The 14,647-nt window shown below is 58.4% G+C and overlaps 25 non-coding genes across 25 annotated transcripts; all 25 read left to right on the forward strand.

Moving 5' to 3' along the window:
- Window positions 1-289: 289 nt before the first annotated feature.
- LOC133672065 (5S ribosomal RNA) lies at window positions 290-408 on the forward strand. Its single transcript, XR_009834666.1, has one exon. It is a non-coding gene; the product is annotated as a 5S ribosomal RNA (ribosomal RNA).
- Window positions 409-882: 474 nt separating this feature from the next.
- Window positions 883-1,001, forward strand: LOC133672181 (5S ribosomal RNA). The gene has a single exon (XR_009834778.1). It is a non-coding gene; the product is annotated as a 5S ribosomal RNA (ribosomal RNA).
- A 474-nt stretch (window positions 1,002-1,475) lies between these two features.
- LOC133671986 (5S ribosomal RNA) lies at window positions 1,476-1,594 on the forward strand. The gene has a single exon (XR_009834590.1). It is a non-coding gene; the product is annotated as a 5S ribosomal RNA (ribosomal RNA).
- A 475-nt stretch (window positions 1,595-2,069) lies between these two features.
- Window positions 2,070-2,188, forward strand: LOC133671910 (5S ribosomal RNA). The gene has a single exon (XR_009834519.1). It is a non-coding gene; the product is annotated as a 5S ribosomal RNA (ribosomal RNA).
- Window positions 2,189-2,662: 474 nt separating this feature from the next.
- Window positions 2,663-2,781, forward strand: LOC133672146 (5S ribosomal RNA). The gene has a single exon (XR_009834746.1). It is a non-coding gene; the product is annotated as a 5S ribosomal RNA (ribosomal RNA).
- A 474-nt stretch (window positions 2,782-3,255) lies between these two features.
- LOC133671963 (5S ribosomal RNA) lies at window positions 3,256-3,374 on the forward strand. Its single transcript, XR_009834568.1, has one exon. It is a non-coding gene; the product is annotated as a 5S ribosomal RNA (ribosomal RNA).
- A 474-nt stretch (window positions 3,375-3,848) lies between these two features.
- On the forward strand, window positions 3,849-3,967 carry LOC133672086 (5S ribosomal RNA). The gene has a single exon (XR_009834687.1). It is a non-coding gene; the product is annotated as a 5S ribosomal RNA (ribosomal RNA).
- Window positions 3,968-4,442: 475 nt separating this feature from the next.
- Window positions 4,443-4,561, forward strand: LOC133671911 (5S ribosomal RNA). The gene has a single exon (XR_009834520.1). It is a non-coding gene; the product is annotated as a 5S ribosomal RNA (ribosomal RNA).
- A 474-nt stretch (window positions 4,562-5,035) lies between these two features.
- LOC133672062 (5S ribosomal RNA) lies at window positions 5,036-5,154 on the forward strand. Its single transcript, XR_009834663.1, has one exon. It is a non-coding gene; the product is annotated as a 5S ribosomal RNA (ribosomal RNA).
- Window positions 5,155-5,628: 474 nt separating this feature from the next.
- On the forward strand, window positions 5,629-5,747 carry LOC133672032 (5S ribosomal RNA). Its single transcript, XR_009834634.1, has one exon. It is a non-coding gene; the product is annotated as a 5S ribosomal RNA (ribosomal RNA).
- Window positions 5,748-6,222: 475 nt separating this feature from the next.
- LOC133671912 (5S ribosomal RNA) lies at window positions 6,223-6,341 on the forward strand. The gene has a single exon (XR_009834521.1). It is a non-coding gene; the product is annotated as a 5S ribosomal RNA (ribosomal RNA).
- Window positions 6,342-6,815: 474 nt separating this feature from the next.
- LOC133672147 (5S ribosomal RNA) lies at window positions 6,816-6,934 on the forward strand. The gene has a single exon (XR_009834747.1). It is a non-coding gene; the product is annotated as a 5S ribosomal RNA (ribosomal RNA).
- Window positions 6,935-7,408: 474 nt separating this feature from the next.
- Window positions 7,409-7,527, forward strand: LOC133671965 (5S ribosomal RNA). Its single transcript, XR_009834570.1, has one exon. It is a non-coding gene; the product is annotated as a 5S ribosomal RNA (ribosomal RNA).
- Window positions 7,528-8,002: 475 nt separating this feature from the next.
- Window positions 8,003-8,121, forward strand: LOC133671829 (5S ribosomal RNA). Its single transcript, XR_009834440.1, has one exon. It is a non-coding gene; the product is annotated as a 5S ribosomal RNA (ribosomal RNA).
- A 473-nt stretch (window positions 8,122-8,594) lies between these two features.
- LOC133671981 (5S ribosomal RNA) lies at window positions 8,595-8,713 on the forward strand. The gene has a single exon (XR_009834586.1). It is a non-coding gene; the product is annotated as a 5S ribosomal RNA (ribosomal RNA).
- A 475-nt stretch (window positions 8,714-9,188) lies between these two features.
- Window positions 9,189-9,307, forward strand: LOC133671830 (5S ribosomal RNA). The gene has a single exon (XR_009834441.1). It is a non-coding gene; the product is annotated as a 5S ribosomal RNA (ribosomal RNA).
- Window positions 9,308-9,779: 472 nt separating this feature from the next.
- LOC133672131 (5S ribosomal RNA) lies at window positions 9,780-9,898 on the forward strand. Its single transcript, XR_009834731.1, has one exon. It is a non-coding gene; the product is annotated as a 5S ribosomal RNA (ribosomal RNA).
- Window positions 9,899-10,372: 474 nt separating this feature from the next.
- LOC133671792 (5S ribosomal RNA) lies at window positions 10,373-10,491 on the forward strand. Its single transcript, XR_009834405.1, has one exon. It is a non-coding gene; the product is annotated as a 5S ribosomal RNA (ribosomal RNA).
- A 473-nt stretch (window positions 10,492-10,964) lies between these two features.
- Window positions 10,965-11,083, forward strand: LOC133671982 (5S ribosomal RNA). The gene has a single exon (XR_009834587.1). It is a non-coding gene; the product is annotated as a 5S ribosomal RNA (ribosomal RNA).
- A 473-nt stretch (window positions 11,084-11,556) lies between these two features.
- Window positions 11,557-11,675, forward strand: LOC133671983 (5S ribosomal RNA). The gene has a single exon (XR_009834588.1). It is a non-coding gene; the product is annotated as a 5S ribosomal RNA (ribosomal RNA).
- A 475-nt stretch (window positions 11,676-12,150) lies between these two features.
- On the forward strand, window positions 12,151-12,269 carry LOC133671831 (5S ribosomal RNA). Its single transcript, XR_009834442.1, has one exon. It is a non-coding gene; the product is annotated as a 5S ribosomal RNA (ribosomal RNA).
- A 472-nt stretch (window positions 12,270-12,741) lies between these two features.
- Window positions 12,742-12,860, forward strand: LOC133672132 (5S ribosomal RNA). The gene has a single exon (XR_009834732.1). It is a non-coding gene; the product is annotated as a 5S ribosomal RNA (ribosomal RNA).
- A 474-nt stretch (window positions 12,861-13,334) lies between these two features.
- LOC133671793 (5S ribosomal RNA) lies at window positions 13,335-13,453 on the forward strand. The gene has a single exon (XR_009834406.1). It is a non-coding gene; the product is annotated as a 5S ribosomal RNA (ribosomal RNA).
- Window positions 13,454-13,926: 473 nt separating this feature from the next.
- LOC133671984 (5S ribosomal RNA) lies at window positions 13,927-14,045 on the forward strand. The gene has a single exon (XR_009834589.1). It is a non-coding gene; the product is annotated as a 5S ribosomal RNA (ribosomal RNA).
- Window positions 14,046-14,519: 474 nt separating this feature from the next.
- Window positions 14,520-14,638, forward strand: LOC133672129 (5S ribosomal RNA). Its single transcript, XR_009834729.1, has one exon. It is a non-coding gene; the product is annotated as a 5S ribosomal RNA (ribosomal RNA).
- Window positions 14,639-14,647: the final 9 nt, after the last annotated feature.

The raw sequence follows: 14,647 nt of genomic DNA on the forward strand, positions 1-14,647 counted from the left end.
CATGATCTAAAGAACCGGCGGTCTGCGTAGCGATTCCATTGCTACTATAAGGGAATCGGACTTCGGAAGCTCCTGTAAAAATCTGGGCGCGATCCGACGGTTGGATCGCGAGTTATGGCCCTTTTGAGCCGGTGTTCCTGCGCGGCTCGGACCGGCCGGCTTCGGGGTCCCGGTCATGCTTCCCAAAACCGGCGATTGTCGGACCGCCTCGACGCGTCCCATCGCTCTGCCCTCCTCCTCGCGCGGCTCCTTCGAAGCGGTTATAGGAAGTGCCCGTTCATGGACTCACGGGTACAATCATACCAGCACTAATGCACCGGATCCCATCAGAACTCCGCAGTTAAACGTGCTTGGGCGAGAGTAGTACTAGGCTGGGTGACCTCCTGGGAAGTCCTCGTGTTGCACCCCATCTTTTTGCTAGTTCCCCGACCCTTCTTTTTTTGGTCTCCTGCTCCCCTTCCCGTTATTTCCTCACCTTTCCTTTCCCGCACGTCGTCCCGTGCCCCCCGGGAGGAGGGGCGCGGTGAGTCGCCCGAGATGAGAAAAAGACAGGGCAGAAGAGTGAAAGGCCCGTGGCTCCGGGGCGATGACGTCATGATTTAAAGATCCGGCGGTCTGCGTAGCGATTCCATTGCTACTATAAGGGAATCGGACTTCGGAAGCTCCTGTAAAAATCTGGGCGCGATCCGACGGTTGGAACGCGAGTTATGGCCCTTTTGAGCCGGTGTTCCTGCGCGGTTCGGACCGGCCTGCTTCGGGGTCCCGGTAATGCTTCCCAAAACCGGCAATTGGCGGACCGCCTCGACGCGTCCCATCGCTCTGCCATCCTCCTCGCGCGGCTCCTTCGAAGCGGTTATAGGAAGTGCCCGTTCATGGACTCACGGGTACGATCATACCAGCACTAATGCACCGGATCCCATCACAACTCCGCAGTTAAACGTGCTTGGGCGAGAGTAGTACTAGGCTGGGTGACCTCCGGGGAAGTCCTCGTGTTGCACCCCATCTTTTTGCTAGTTCCCCGACCCTTCTTTTTTTGGTCTCCTGCTCCCCTTCCCGTTATTTCCTCACCTTTCCTTTCCTGGATGGTGTCCCGCGCCTCCCGAGAGGTGGGGCGCGGTGAGTCACCCGAGAGGAGAAAGGGAAAGGGTAGAAGAGTGAAAGGCCCCTGGGTCCGGGGCGATGACGTCATGATCTAAAGAACCGGCGGTCTGCGTAGCGATTCCATTGCTACTATAAGGGAATCGGACTGCGGAAGCTCCTGTAAAAATCTGGGCGCGATCCGACGGTTGGATCGCGAGTTATGGCCCTTTTGAGCCGGTGTTCCTCCGCGGTTCGGACCGGCCTGCTTCGGGGTCCCGGTCAGGCTTCCCAAACCCGGCGATTGTCGGACCGCCTCGACGCGTCCCATCGCTCTGCCATCCTCCTCGCGTGGCTCCTTCGAAGCGGTTATAGGAAGTGCCCGTTCATGGACTCACGGGTGCGATCATACCAGCACTAATGCACCGGATCCCATCAGAACTTCGCAGTTAAACGTGCTTGGGCGAGAGTAGTACCAGGATGGGTGACCTCCTGGGAAGTCCTCGTGTTGCACCCCATCTTTTTGCTAGTTCCCCGACCCTTCTTTTTTTGATCTCCTGCTCCCCTTCCCGTTATTTCCTCACCTTTTCTTTCCTGGATGGTGTCCCGTGCCCCCCGAGAGGTGGGGCGCGGTGAGTCGCCCGAGAGGAGAAAAGGAAAGGGTAGAAGAGTGAAAGGCCCCTAGGTCCGGGGCGATGACATCATGATCTAAAGAACCGGCGGTCTGCGTAGCGATTCCATTGCTACTATAAGGGAATCGGACTGCGGAAGCTCCTGTAAAAATCTAGGCGCGATCCGACGATTGGATCGCGAGTTATGGCCCTTTTGAGCCGGTGTTCCTCCGCGGTTCGGACCGGCCTGCTTCGGGGTCCCGGTCAGGCTTCCCAAAACCGGCGATTGTCGGACCGCCTCGACGCGTCCCATCGCTCTGCCATCCTCCTCGCGCGGCTCCTTCGAAGCGGTTATAGGAAGTGCCCGTTCATAGGCCTCACGGGTGCGATCATACCAGCACTAATGCACCGGATCCCATCAGAACTCCGCAGTTAAACGTGCTTGGGCGAGAGTAGTACTAGGCTGGGTGACCTCCTGGGAAGTCCTCGTGTTGCACCCCATCTTTTTGCTAGTTCCCCGACCCTTCTTTTTTTGGTCTCCTGCTCCCCTTCCCGTTATTTCCTCACCTTTCCTTTCCCGCACGTCGTCCCGTGCCCCCCGGGAGGAGGGGCGCGGTGAGTCGCCCGAGATGAGAAAAAGACAGGGCAGAAGAGTGAAAGGCCCGTGGCTCCGGGGCGATGACGTCATGATCTAAAGAACCGGCGGTCTGCGTAGCGATTCCATTGCTACTATAAGGGAATCGGACTTCGGAAGCTCCTGTAAAAATCTGGGCGCGATCCGACGGTTGGAACGCGAGTTATGGCCCTTTTGAGCCGGTGTTCCTGCGCGGTTCGGACCGGCCTGCTTCGGGGTCCCGGTAATGCTTCCCAAAACCGGCGATTGGCGGACCGCCTCGACGCGTCCCATCGCTCTGCCATCCTCCTCGCGCGGCTCCTTCGAAGCGGTTATAGGAAGTGCCCGTTCATGGACTCACGGGTACGATCATACCAGCACTAATGCACCGGATCCCATCACAACTCCGCAGTTAAACGTGCTTGGGCGAGAGTAGTACTAGGCTGGGTGACCTCCTGGGAAGTCCTCGTGTTGCACCCCATCTTTTTGCTAGTTCCCCGACCCTTCTTTTTTTGGTCTCCTGCTCCCCTTCCCGTTATTTCCTCACCTTTCCTTTCCCGCACGTCGTCCCGTGCCCCCCGGGAGGAGGGGCGCGGTGAGTCGCCCGAGATGAGAAAAAGACAGGGCAGAAGAGTGAAAGGCCCCTGGGTCCGGGGCGATGACGTCATGATCTAAAGAACCGGCGGTCTGCGTAGCGATTCCATTGCTACTATAAGGGAATCGGATTGCGGAAGCTCCTGTAAAAATCTGGGCGCGATCCGACGGTTGGATCGCGAGTTATGGCCCTTTTGAGCCGGTGTTCCTCCGCGGTTCGGACCGGCCTGCTTCGGGGTCCCGGTCAGGCTTCCCAAACCCGGCGATTGTCGGACCGCCTCGACGCGTCCCATCGCTCTGCCATCCTCCTCGCGTGGCTCCTTCGAAGCGGTTATAGGAAGTGCCCGTTCATGGACTCACGGGTGCGATCATACCAGCACTAATGCACCGGATCCCATCAGAACTTCGCAGTTAAACGTGCTTGGGCGAGAGTAGTACTAGGATGGGTGACCTCCTGGGAAGTCCTCGTGTTGCACCCCATCTTTTTGCTAGTTCCCCGACCCTTCTTTTTTTGATCTCCTGCTCCCCTTCCCGTTATTTCCTCACCTTTTCTTTCCTGGATGGTGTCCCGTGCCCCCCGAGAGGTGGGGCGCGGTGAGTCGCCCGAGAGGAGAAAGAGACAGGGCAGAAGAGTGAAAGGCCCCTGGGTCCGGGGCGATGACGTCATGATCTAAAGAACCGGCGGTCTGCGTAGCGATTCCATTGCTACTATAAGGGAATCGGACTGCGGGAGCTCCTGTAAAAATCTGGGCGCGATCCGACGGTTGGATCGCGAGTTATGGCCCTTTTGAGCCGGTGTTCCTCCGCGGTTCGGACCGGCCTGCTTCGGGGTCCCGGTCAGGCTTCCCAAACCCGGCGATTGTCGGACCGCCTCGACGCGTCCCATCGCTCTGCCATCCTCCTCGCGTGGCTCCTTCGAAGCGGTTATAGGAAGTGCCCGTTCATGGACTCACGGGTGCGATCATACCAGCACTAATGCACCGGATCCCATCAGAACTTCGCAATTAAACGTGCTTGGGCGAGAGTAGTACCAGGATGGGTGACCTCCTGGGAAGTCCTCGTGTTGCACCCCATCTTTTTGCTAGTTCCCCGACCCTTCTTTTTTTGATCTCCTGCTCCCCTTCCCGTTATTTCCTCACCTTTTCTTTCCTGGATGGTGTCCCGTGCCCCCCGAGAGGTGGGGCGCGGTGAGTCGCCCGAGAGGAGAAAAGGAAAGGGTAGAAGAGTGAAAGGCCCCTAGGTCCGGGGCGATGACATCATGATCTAAAGAACCGGCGGTCTGCGTAGCGATTCCATTGCTACTATAAGGGAATCGGACTGCGGAAGCTCCTGTAAAAATCTAGGCGCGATCCGACGATTGGATCGCGAGTTATGGCCCTTTTGAGCCGGTGTTCCTCCGCGGTTCGGACCGGCCTGCTTCGGGGTCCCGGTCAGGCTTCCCAAAACCGGCGATTGTCGGACCGCCTCGACGCGTCCCATCGCTCTGCCATCCTCCTCGCGCGGCTCCTTCGAAGCGGTTATAGGAAGTGCCCGTTCATAGGCCTCACGGGTGCGATCATACCAGCACTAATGCACCGGATCCCATCAGAACTCCGCAGTTAAACGTGCTTGGGCGAGAGTAGTACTAGGCTGGGTGACCTCCTGGGAAGTCCTCGTGTTGCACCCCATCTTTTTGCTAGTTCCCCGACCCTTCTTTTTTTGGTCTCCTGCTCCCCTTCCCGTTATTTCCTCACCTTTCCTTTCCCGCACGTCGTCCCGTGCCCCCCGGGAGGAGGGGCGCGGTGAGTCGCCCGAGATGAGAAAAAGACAGGGCAGAAGAGTGAAAGGCCTGTGGCTCCGGGGCGATGACGTCATGATCTAAAGAACCGGCGGTCTGCGTAGCGATTCCATTGCTACTATAAGGGAATCGGACTTCGGAAGCTCCTGTAAAAATCTGGGCGCGATCCGACGGTTGGAACGCGAGTTATGGCCCTTTTGAGCCGGTGTTCCTGCGCGGTTCGGACCGGCCTGCTTCGGGGTCCCGGTAATGCTTCCCAAAACCGGCGATTGGCGGACCGCCTCGACGCGTCCCATCGCTCTGCCATCCTCCTCGCGCGGCTCCTTCGAAGCGGTTATAGGAAGTGCCCGTTCATGGACTCACGGGTACGATCATACCAGCACTAATGCACCGGATCCCATCAGAACTCCGCAGTTAAACGTGCTTGGGCGAGAGTAGTACTAGGCTGGGTGACCTCCTGGGAAGTCCTCGTGTTGCACCCCATCTTTTTGCTAGTTCCCCGACCCTTCTTTTTTTGGTCTCCTGCTCCCCTTCCCGTTATTTCCTCACCTTTCCTTTCCCGCACGTCGTCCCGTGCCCCCCGGGAGGAGGGGCGCGGTGAGTCGCCCGAGATGAGAAAAAGACAGGGCAGAAGAGTGAAAGGCCCCTGGGTCCGGGGCGATGACGTCATGATCTAAAGAACCGGCGGTCTGCGTAGCGATTCCATTGCTACTATAAGGGAATCGGATTGCGGAAGCTCCTGTAAAAATCTGGGCGCGATCCGACGGTTGGATCGCGAGTTATGGCCCTTTTGAGCCGGTGTTCCTCCGCGGTTCGGACCGGCCTGCTTCGGGGTCCCGGTCAGGCTTCCCAAACCCGGCGATTGTCGGACCGCCTCGACGCGTCCCATCGCTCTGCCATCCTCCTCGCGTGGCTCCTTCGAAGCGGTTATAGGAAGTGCCCGTTCATGGACTCACGGGTGCGATCATACCAGCACTAATGCACCGGATCCCATCGGAACTTCGCAGTTAAACGTGCTTGGGCGAGAGTAGTACCAGGATGGGTGACCTCCTGGGAAGTCCTCGTGTTGCACCCCATCTTTTTGCTAGTTCCCCGACCCTTCTTTTTTTGATCTCCTGCTCCCCTTCCCGTTATTTCCTCACCTTTTCTTTCCTGGATGGTGTCCCGTGCCCCCCGAGAGGTGGGGCGCGGTGAGTCGCCCGAGAGGAGAAAAGGAAAGGGTAGAAGAGTGAAAGGCCCCTAGGTCCGGGGCGATGACATCATGATCTAAAGAACCGGCGGTCTGCGTAGCGATTCCATTGCTACTATAAGGGAATCGGACTGCGGAAGCTCCTGTAAAAATCTAGGCGCGATCCGACGATTGGATCGCGAGTTATGGCCCTTTTGAGCCGGTGTTCCTCCGCGGTTCGGACCGGCCTGCTTCGGGGTCCCGGTCAGGCTTCCCAAAACCGGCGATTGTCGGACCGCCTCGACGCGTCCCATCGCTCTGCCATCCTCCTCGCGCGGCTCCTTCGAAGCGGTTATAGGAAGTGCCCGTTCATAGGCCTCACGGGTGCGATCATACCAGCACTAATGCACCGGATCCCATCAGAACTCCGCAGTTAAACGTGCTTGGGCGAGAGTAGTACTAGGCTGGGTGACCTCCTGGGAAGTCCTCGTGTTGCACCCCATCTTTTTGCTAGTTCCCCGACCCTTCTTTTTTTGGTCTCCTGCTCCCCTTCCCGTTATTTCCTCACCTTTCCTTTCCCGCACGTCGTCCCGTGCCCCCCGGGAGGAGGGGCGCGGTGAGTCGCCCGAGATGAGAAAAAGACAGGGCAGAAGAGTGAAAGGCCCGTGGCTCCGGGGCGATGACGTCATGATCTAAAGAACCGGCGGTCTGCGTAGCGATTCCATTGCTACTATAAGGGAATCGGACTTCGGAAGCTCCTGTAAAAATCTGGGCGCGATCCGACGGTTGGAACGCGAGTTATGGCCCTTTTGAGCCGGTGTTCCTGCGCGGTTCGGACCGGCCTGCTTCGGGGTCCCGGTAATGCTTCCCAAAACCGGCGATTGGCGGACCGCCTCGACGCGTCCCATCGCTCTGCCATCCTCCTCGCGCGGCTCCTTCGAAGCGGTTATAGGAAGTGCCCGTTCATGGACTCACGGGTACGATCATACCAGCACTAATGCACCGGATCCCATCACAACTCCGCAGTTAAACGTGCTTGGGCGAGAGTAGTACTAGGCTGGGTGACCTCCTGGGAAGTCCTCGTGTTGCACCCCATCTTTTTGCTAGTTCCCCGACCCTTCTTTTTTTGGTCTCCTGCTCCCCTTCCCGTTATTTCCTCACCTTTCCTTTCCCGCACGTCGTCCCGTGCCCCCCGGGAGGAGGGGCGCGGTGAGTCGCCCGAGATGAGAAAAAGACAGGGCAGAAGAGTGAAAGGCCCCTGGGTCCGGGGCGATGACGTCATGATCTAAAGAACCGGCGGTCTGCGTAGCGATTCCATTGCTACTATAAGGGAATCGGATTGCGGAAGCTCCTGTAAAAATCTGGGCGCGATCCGACGGTTGGATCGCGAGTTATGGCCCTTCTGAGCCGGTGTTCCTCCGCGGTTCGGACCGGCCTGCTTCGGGGTCCCGGTCAGGCTTCCCAAACCCGGCGATTGTCGGACCGCCTCGACGCGTCCCATCGCTCTGCCATCCTCCTCGCGTGGCTCCTTCGAAGCGGTTATAGGAAGTGCCCGTTCATGGACTCACGGGTGCGATCATACCAGCACTAATGCACCGGATCCCATCAGAACTTCGCAGTTAAACGTGCTTGGGCGAGAGTAGTACTAGGATGGGTGACCTCCTGGGAAGTCCTCGTGTTGCACCCCATCTTTTTGCTAGTTCCCCGACCCTTCTTTTTTTGATCTCCTGCTCCCCTTCCCGTTATTTCCTCACCTTTTCTTTCCTGGATGGTGTCCCGTGCCCCCCGAGAGGTGGGGCGCGGTGAGTCGCCCGAGAGGAGAAAAGGAAAGGGTAGAAGAGTGAAAGGCCCCTGGGTCCGGGGCGATGACGTCATGATCTAAAGAACCGGCGGTCTGCGTAGCGATTCCATTGCTACTATAAGGGAATCGGACTGCGGGAGCTCCTGTAAAAATCTGGGCGCGATCCGACGGTTGGATCGCGAGTTATGGCCCTTTTGAGCCGGTGTTCCTCCGCCTTTTCGGAGCGGCCCGCTTCGGGGTCCCGGTCAGGCTTCCCAAAACCGGCGATTGTCGGACCGCCTCGACGCGTCCCATCGCTTTGCCATCCTCCTCGCGCGGCTCCTTCGAAGCGGTTATAGGAAGTGCCCGTTCATGGACTCACGGGTGCGATCATACCAGCACTAATGCACCGGATCCCATCAGAACTCCGTAGTTAAACGTGCTTGGGCGAGAGTAGTACTAGGATGGGTGACCTCCTGGGAAGTCCTCGTGTTGCACCCCATCTTTTTGCTAGTTCCCCGACCCTTCTTTTTTTGATCTCCTGCTCCCCTTCCCGTTATTTCCTCACCTTTCCCTTCCCGCACGTCGTCCCGTGCCCCCTGAGAGGTGGGGCGCGGTGAGTCGCCCGAGAGGAGAAAGGGAAAGGGTAGAAGAGTGAAATGCCCCTGGGTACGGGGCGATGACGTCATGATCTAAAGAACCGGCGGTCTGCGTAGCGATTCCATTGCTACTATAAGGGAATCGAACTGCGGAAGCTCCTGTAAAAATCTGGGCGCGATCCGACGGTTGGATCGCGAGTTATGGCCCTTTTGAGTCGGTGTTCCTCCGCGGCTAGGACCGGCCCGCTTCGGGGTCCCGATCAGGCTTCCCAAAATCAGGGATTGTCGGACCGCCTCGACGTCTGCCATCGCTCTGCCATCCTCCTCGCGCGGCTCGTTCGAAGCGCTTATGTGAAGTGCGCGTTCAGGCCTCACGGGTGCGATCATACCAGCACTAATGCACCGGATCCCATCAGAACTCCGCAGTTAAACGTGCTTGGGCGAGAGTAGTACTAGGATAGGTGACCTCCTGGGAAGTCCTCGTGTTGCACCCCATCTTTTTGCTAGTTCCCCGACCCTTCTTTTTTTGATCTCCTGCTCCCCTTCCCGTTATTTCCTCACCTTTCCTTTCCTGGATGGTGTCCCGTGCCCCCCGAAAGGTGGGGCGCGGTGAGTCGCCCGAGATGAGAAAGAGACGGGGCAGAAGAGAGAAAGGCCCGTGGCTCCAGGGCGATGACGTCATGACCTAAAGAAACGGCGGTCTGCGTAGCGATTCCATTGCTACTATAAGGGAATCGGACTTCGGAAGCTCCTGTAAAAATCTGGGCGCGATCCGACGGTTGGATCGCGAGTTATGGCTCTTCTGAGCTGGTGTTCCTCCGCCTTTTCGGATCGGCCCGCTTCGGGGTCCTGGTCAGGCTTCCCAAAACTGGCGATTGTCGGACCGCCTCGACGCGTCCCATCGCTCTGCCATCCTCCTCGCGCGGCTCCTTCGAAGCGGTTATAGGAAGTGCCCGTTCATGGACTCACGGGTGCGATCATACCAGCACTAATGCACCGGATCCCATCAGAACTCCGTAGTTAAACGTGCTTGGGCGAGAGTAGTACTAGGATGGGTGACCTCCTGGGAAGTCCTCGTGTTGCACCCCATCTTTTTGCTAGTTCCCCGACCCTCTTTTTTTGATCTCCTGCTCCCCTTCCCGTTATTTCCTCACCTTTCCTTTCCTGGATGGTGTCCCGTGCCCCCCGAGAGGTGGGGCGCGGTGAGTCGCCCGAGAGGAGAAAGGGAAAGGGTAGAAGAGTGAAAGGCCCCTGGTTCCGGGGCGATGACGTCATGATCTAAAGAACCGGCGGTCTGCGTAGCGATTCCATTGCTACTATAAGGGAATCGGACTGCGGAAGCTCCTGTAAAAATCTGGGCGCGATCCGACGGTTGGATCGCGAGTTATGGCCCTTCTGAGCCGGTGTTCCTCCGCGGTTCGGACCGGCCCGCTTCGGGGTCCCGGTCAGGCTTCCCAAAATCAGGGATTGTCGGACCGCCTCGACGCCTGCCATCGCTCTGCCTTCCTCCTCGCGCGGCTCGTTCGAAGCGCTTATGGGAAGTGCGCGTTCAGGCCTAACGGGTGCGTTTATACCAGCACTAATGCACCGGATCCCATCAGAACTCCGCAGTTAAACGTGCTTGGGCGAGAGTAGTACTAGGCTGGGTGACGTCCTGGGAAGTCCTCGTGTTGCACCCCATCTTTTTGCTAGTTCCCCGACCCTTCTTTTTTTGGTCTCCTGCTCCCGTTCCCGTTATTTCCTCACCTTTCCTTTCCCGCACGTCGTCCCGTGCCCCCCGGGAGGAGGGCCGCGGTGAGTCGCCCGAGATGAGAAAGAGACAGGGCAGAAGAGTGAAAGGCCCGTGGCTCCGGGGCGATGACGTCATGATCTAAAGAACCGGCGGTCTGCGTAGCGATTCCATGGCTACTATAAGGGAATCGGACTTCGGAAGCTCCTGTAAAAATCTGGGCGCGATCCGACGGTTGGATCGCGAGTTATGGCCCTTTTGAGCCGGTGTTCCTGCGCGGCTCGGACCGGCCGGCTTCGGGGTCCCGGTCATGCTTCCCAAAACCGGCGATTGTCGGACCGCCTCGACGCGTCCCATCGCTCTGCCCTCCTCCTCGCGCGGCTCCTTCGAAGCGGTTATAGGAAGTGCCCGATCATGGACTCACGGGTGCGATCATACCAGCACTAATGCACCGGATCCCATCAGAACTCCGCAGTTAAACGTGCTTGGGCGAGAGTAGTACTAGGATGGGTGACCTCCTGGGAAGTCCTCGTGTTGCACCCCATCTTTTTGCTAGTTCCCCGACCCTTCTTTTTTTGATCTCCTGCTCCCCTTCCCGTTATTTCCTCACCTTTCCTTTCCCGCACGTCGTCCCGTGCCCCCCGGGAGGAGGGGCGCGGTGAGTCGCCCGAGATGAGAAAGAGACAGGGCAGAAGAGTGAAAGGCCCGTGGCTCCGGGGCGATGACGTCATGATCTAAAGAACCGGCGGTCTGCGTAGCGATTCCATGGCTACTATAAGGGAATCGGACTTCGGAAGCTCCTGTAAAAATCTGGGCGCGATCCGACGGTTGGATCGCGAGTTATGGCCCTTTTGAGTCGGTGTTCCTCCGCGGCTAGGACCGGCCCGCTTCGGGGTCCCGATCAGGCTTCCCAAAATCAGGGATTGTCGGACCGCCTCGACGTCTGCCATCGCTCTGCCCTCCTCCTCGCGCGGCTCGTTCGAAGCGCTTATGTGAAGTGCGCGTTCAGGCCTCACGGGTGCGATCATACCAGCACTAATGCACCGGATCCCATCAGAACTCCGCAGTTAAACGTGCTTGGGCGAGAGTAGTACTAGGATAGGTGACCTCCTGGGAAGTCCTCGTGTTGCACCCCATCTTTTTGCTAGTTCCCCGACCCTTCTTTTTTTGATCTCCTGCTCCCCTTCCCGTTATTTCCTCACCTTTCCTTTCCTGGATGGTGTCCCGTGCCCCCCGAAAGGTGGGGCGCGGTGAGTCGCCCGAGATGAGAAAGAGACGGGGCAGAAGAGAGAAAGGCCCGTGGCTCCGGGGCGATGACGTCATGACCTAAAGAAACGGCGGTCTGCGTAGCGATTCCATGGCTACTATAAGGGAATCGAACTGCGGAAGCTCCTGTAAAAATCTGGGCGCGATCCGACGGTTGGATCGCGAGTTATGGCCCTTTTGAGTCGGTGTTCCTCCGCGGCTAGGACCGGCCCGCTTCGGGGTCCCGATCAGGCTTCCCAAAATCAGGGATTGTCGGACCGCCTCGACGTCTGCCATCGCTCTGCCATCCTCCTCGCGCGGCTCGTTCGAAGCGCTTATGTGAAGTGCGCGTTCAGGCCTCACGGGTGCGATCATACCAGCACTAATGCACCGGATCCCATCAGAACTCCGCAGTTAAACGTGCTTGGGCGAGAGTAGTACTAGGATAGGTGACCTCCTGGGAAGTCCTCGTGTTGCACCCCATCTTTTTGCTAGTTCCCCGACCCTTCTTTTTTTGATCTCCTGCTCCCCTTCCCGTTATTTCCTCACCTTTCCTTTCCTGGATGGTGTCCCGTGCCCCCCGAAAGGTGGGGCGCGGTGAGTCGCCCGAGATGAGAAAGAGACGGGGCAGAAGAGAGAAAGGCCCGTGGCTCCGGGGCGATGACGTCATGACCTAAAGAAACGGCGGTCTGCGTAGCGATTCCATTGCTACTATAAGGGAATCGGACTTCGGAAGCTCCTGTAAAAATCTGGGCGCGATCCGACGGTTGGATCGCGAGTTATGGCTCTTCTGAGCTGGTGTTCCTCCGCCTTTTCGGATCGGCCCGCTTCGGGGTCCTGGTCAGGCTTCCCAAAACTGGCGATTGTCGGACCGCCTCGACGCGTCCCATCGCTCTGCCATCCTCCTCGCGCGGCTCCTTCGAAGCGGTTATAGGAAGTGCCCGTTCATGGACTCACGGGTGCGATCATACCAGCACTAATGCACCGGATCCCATCAGAACTCCGTAGTTAAACGTGCTTGGGCGAGAGTAGTACTAGGATGGGTGACCTCCTGGGAAGTCCTCGTGTTGCACCCCATCTTTTTGCTAGTTCCCCGACCCTCTTTTTTTGATCTCCTGCTCCCCTTCCCGTTATTTCCTCACCTTTCCTTTCCTGGATGGTGTCCCGTGCCCCCCGAGAGGTGGGGCGCGGTGAGTCGCCCGAGAGGAGAAAGGGAAAGGGTAGAAGAGTGAAAGGCCCCTGGTTCCGGGGCGATGACGTCATGATCTAAAGAACCGGCGGTCTGCGTAGCGATTCCATTGCTACTATAAGGGAATCGGACTGCGGAAGCTCCTGTAAAAATCTGGGCGCGATCCGACGGTTGGATCGCGAGTTATGGCCCTTCTGAGCCGGTGTTCCTCCGCGGTTCGGACCGGCCCGCTTCGGGGTCCCGGTCAGGCTTCCCAAAATCAGGGATTGTCGGACCGCCTCGACGCCTGCCATCGCTCTGCCTTCCTCCTCGCGCGGCTCGTTCGAAGCTCTTATGGGAAGTGCGCGTTCAGGCCTAACGGGTGCGTTTATACCAGCACTAATGCACCGGATCCCATCAGAACTCCGCAGTTAAACGTGCTTGGGCGAGAGTAGTACTAGGCTGGGTGACGTCCTGGGAAGTCCTCGTGTTGCACCCCATCTTTTTGCTAGTTCCCCGACCCTTCTTTTTTTGGTCTCCTGCTCCCGTTCCCGTTATTTCCTCACCTTTCCTTTCCCGCACGTCGTCCCGTGCCCCCCGGGAGGAGGGCCGCGGTGAGTCGCCCGAGATGAGAAAGAGACAGGGCAGAAGAGTGAAAGGCCCGTGGCTCCGGGGCGATGACGTCATGATCTAAAGAACCGGCGGTCTGCGTAGCGATTCCATGGCTACTATAAGGGAATCGGACTTCGGAAGCTCCTGTAAAAATCTGGGCGCGATCCGACGGTTGGATCGCGAGTTATGGCCCTTTTGAGCCGGTGTTCCTGCGCGGCTCGGACCGGCCGGCTTCGGGGTCCCGGTCATGCTTCCCAAAACCGGCGATTGTCGGACCGCCTCGACGCGTCCCATCGCTCTGCCCTCCTCCTCGCGCGGCTCCTTCGAAGCGGTTATAGGAAGTGCCCGATCATGGACTCACGGGTGCGATCATACCAGCACTAATGCACCGGATCCCATCAGAACTCCGCAGTTAAACGTGCTTGGGCGAGAGTAGTACTAGGATGGGTGACCTCCTGGGAAGTCCTCGTGTTGCACCCCATCTTTTTGCTAGTTCCCCGACCCTTCTTTTTTTGATCTCCTGCTCCCCTTCCCGTTATTTCCTCACCTTTCCTTTCCCGCACGTCGTCCCGTGCCCCCCGGGAGGAGGGGCGCGGTGAGTCGCCCGAGATGAGAAAGAGACAGGGCAGAAGAGTGAAAGGCCCGTGGCTCCGGGGCGATGACGTCATGATCTAAAGAACCGGCGGTCTGCGTAGCGATTCCATGGCTACTATAAGGGAATCGGACTTCGGAAGCTCCTGTAAAAATCTGGGCGCGATCCGACGGTTGGATCGCGAGTTATGGCCCTTTTGAGTCGGTGTTCCTCCGCGGCTAGGACCGGCCCGCTTCGGGGTCCCGGTCATGCTTCCCAAAATCAGGGATTGTCGGACCGCCTCGACGTCTGCCATCGCTCTGCCCTCCTCCTCGCGCGGCTCGTTCGAAGCGCTTATGTGAAGTGCGCGTTCAGGCCTCACGGGTGCGATCATACCAGCACTAATGCACCGGATCCCATCAGAACTCCGCAGTTAAACGTGCTTGGGCGAGAGTAGTACTAGGATAGGTGACCTCCTGGGAAGTCCTCGTGTTGCACCCCATCTTTTTGCTAGTTCCCCGACCCTTCTTTTTTTGATCTCCTGCTCCCCTTCCCGTTATTTCCTCACCTTTCCTTTCCCGCACGTCGTCCCGTGCCCCCCGAAAGGTGGGGCGCGGTGAGTCGCCCGAGATGAGAAAGAGACGGGGCAGAAGAGAGAAAGGCCCGTGGCTCCGGGGCGATGACGTCATGATTTAAAGATCCGGCGGTCTGCGTAGCGATTCCATTGGTACTATAAGGGAATCGGACTTCGGAAGCTCCTGTAAAAATCTGGGCGCGATCCGACGGTTGGATCGCGAGTTATGGCCCTTATGAGCCGGTGTTCCTGCGCGGCTCGGACCGGCCTGCTTCGGGGTCCCGGTCATGCTTCCCAAAACCGGCGATTGTCGGACCTCCTCGACGCGTCCCATCGCTCTGCCATCGTCCTCGCGCGGCTCTTTCGAAGCGGTTATAGGAAGTGCCCGTTCATGGAATCACGGGTGCGATCATACCAGCACTAATGCACCGGATCCCATCAGAACTGCGCAGTTAAACTTGCTTGGGCGAGAGTAGTACTAGGATGGGTGACCTCCTGGGAAGTCCTCGTGTTGCACCCCATCTTTTTG

Source organism: Populus nigra, chromosome 13 (genome assembly GCF_951802175.1).
Source record: "Populus nigra chromosome 13, ddPopNigr1.1, whole genome shotgun sequence".
Lineage (NCBI taxonomy): Eukaryota > Viridiplantae > Streptophyta > Magnoliopsida > Malpighiales > Salicaceae > Populus > Populus nigra.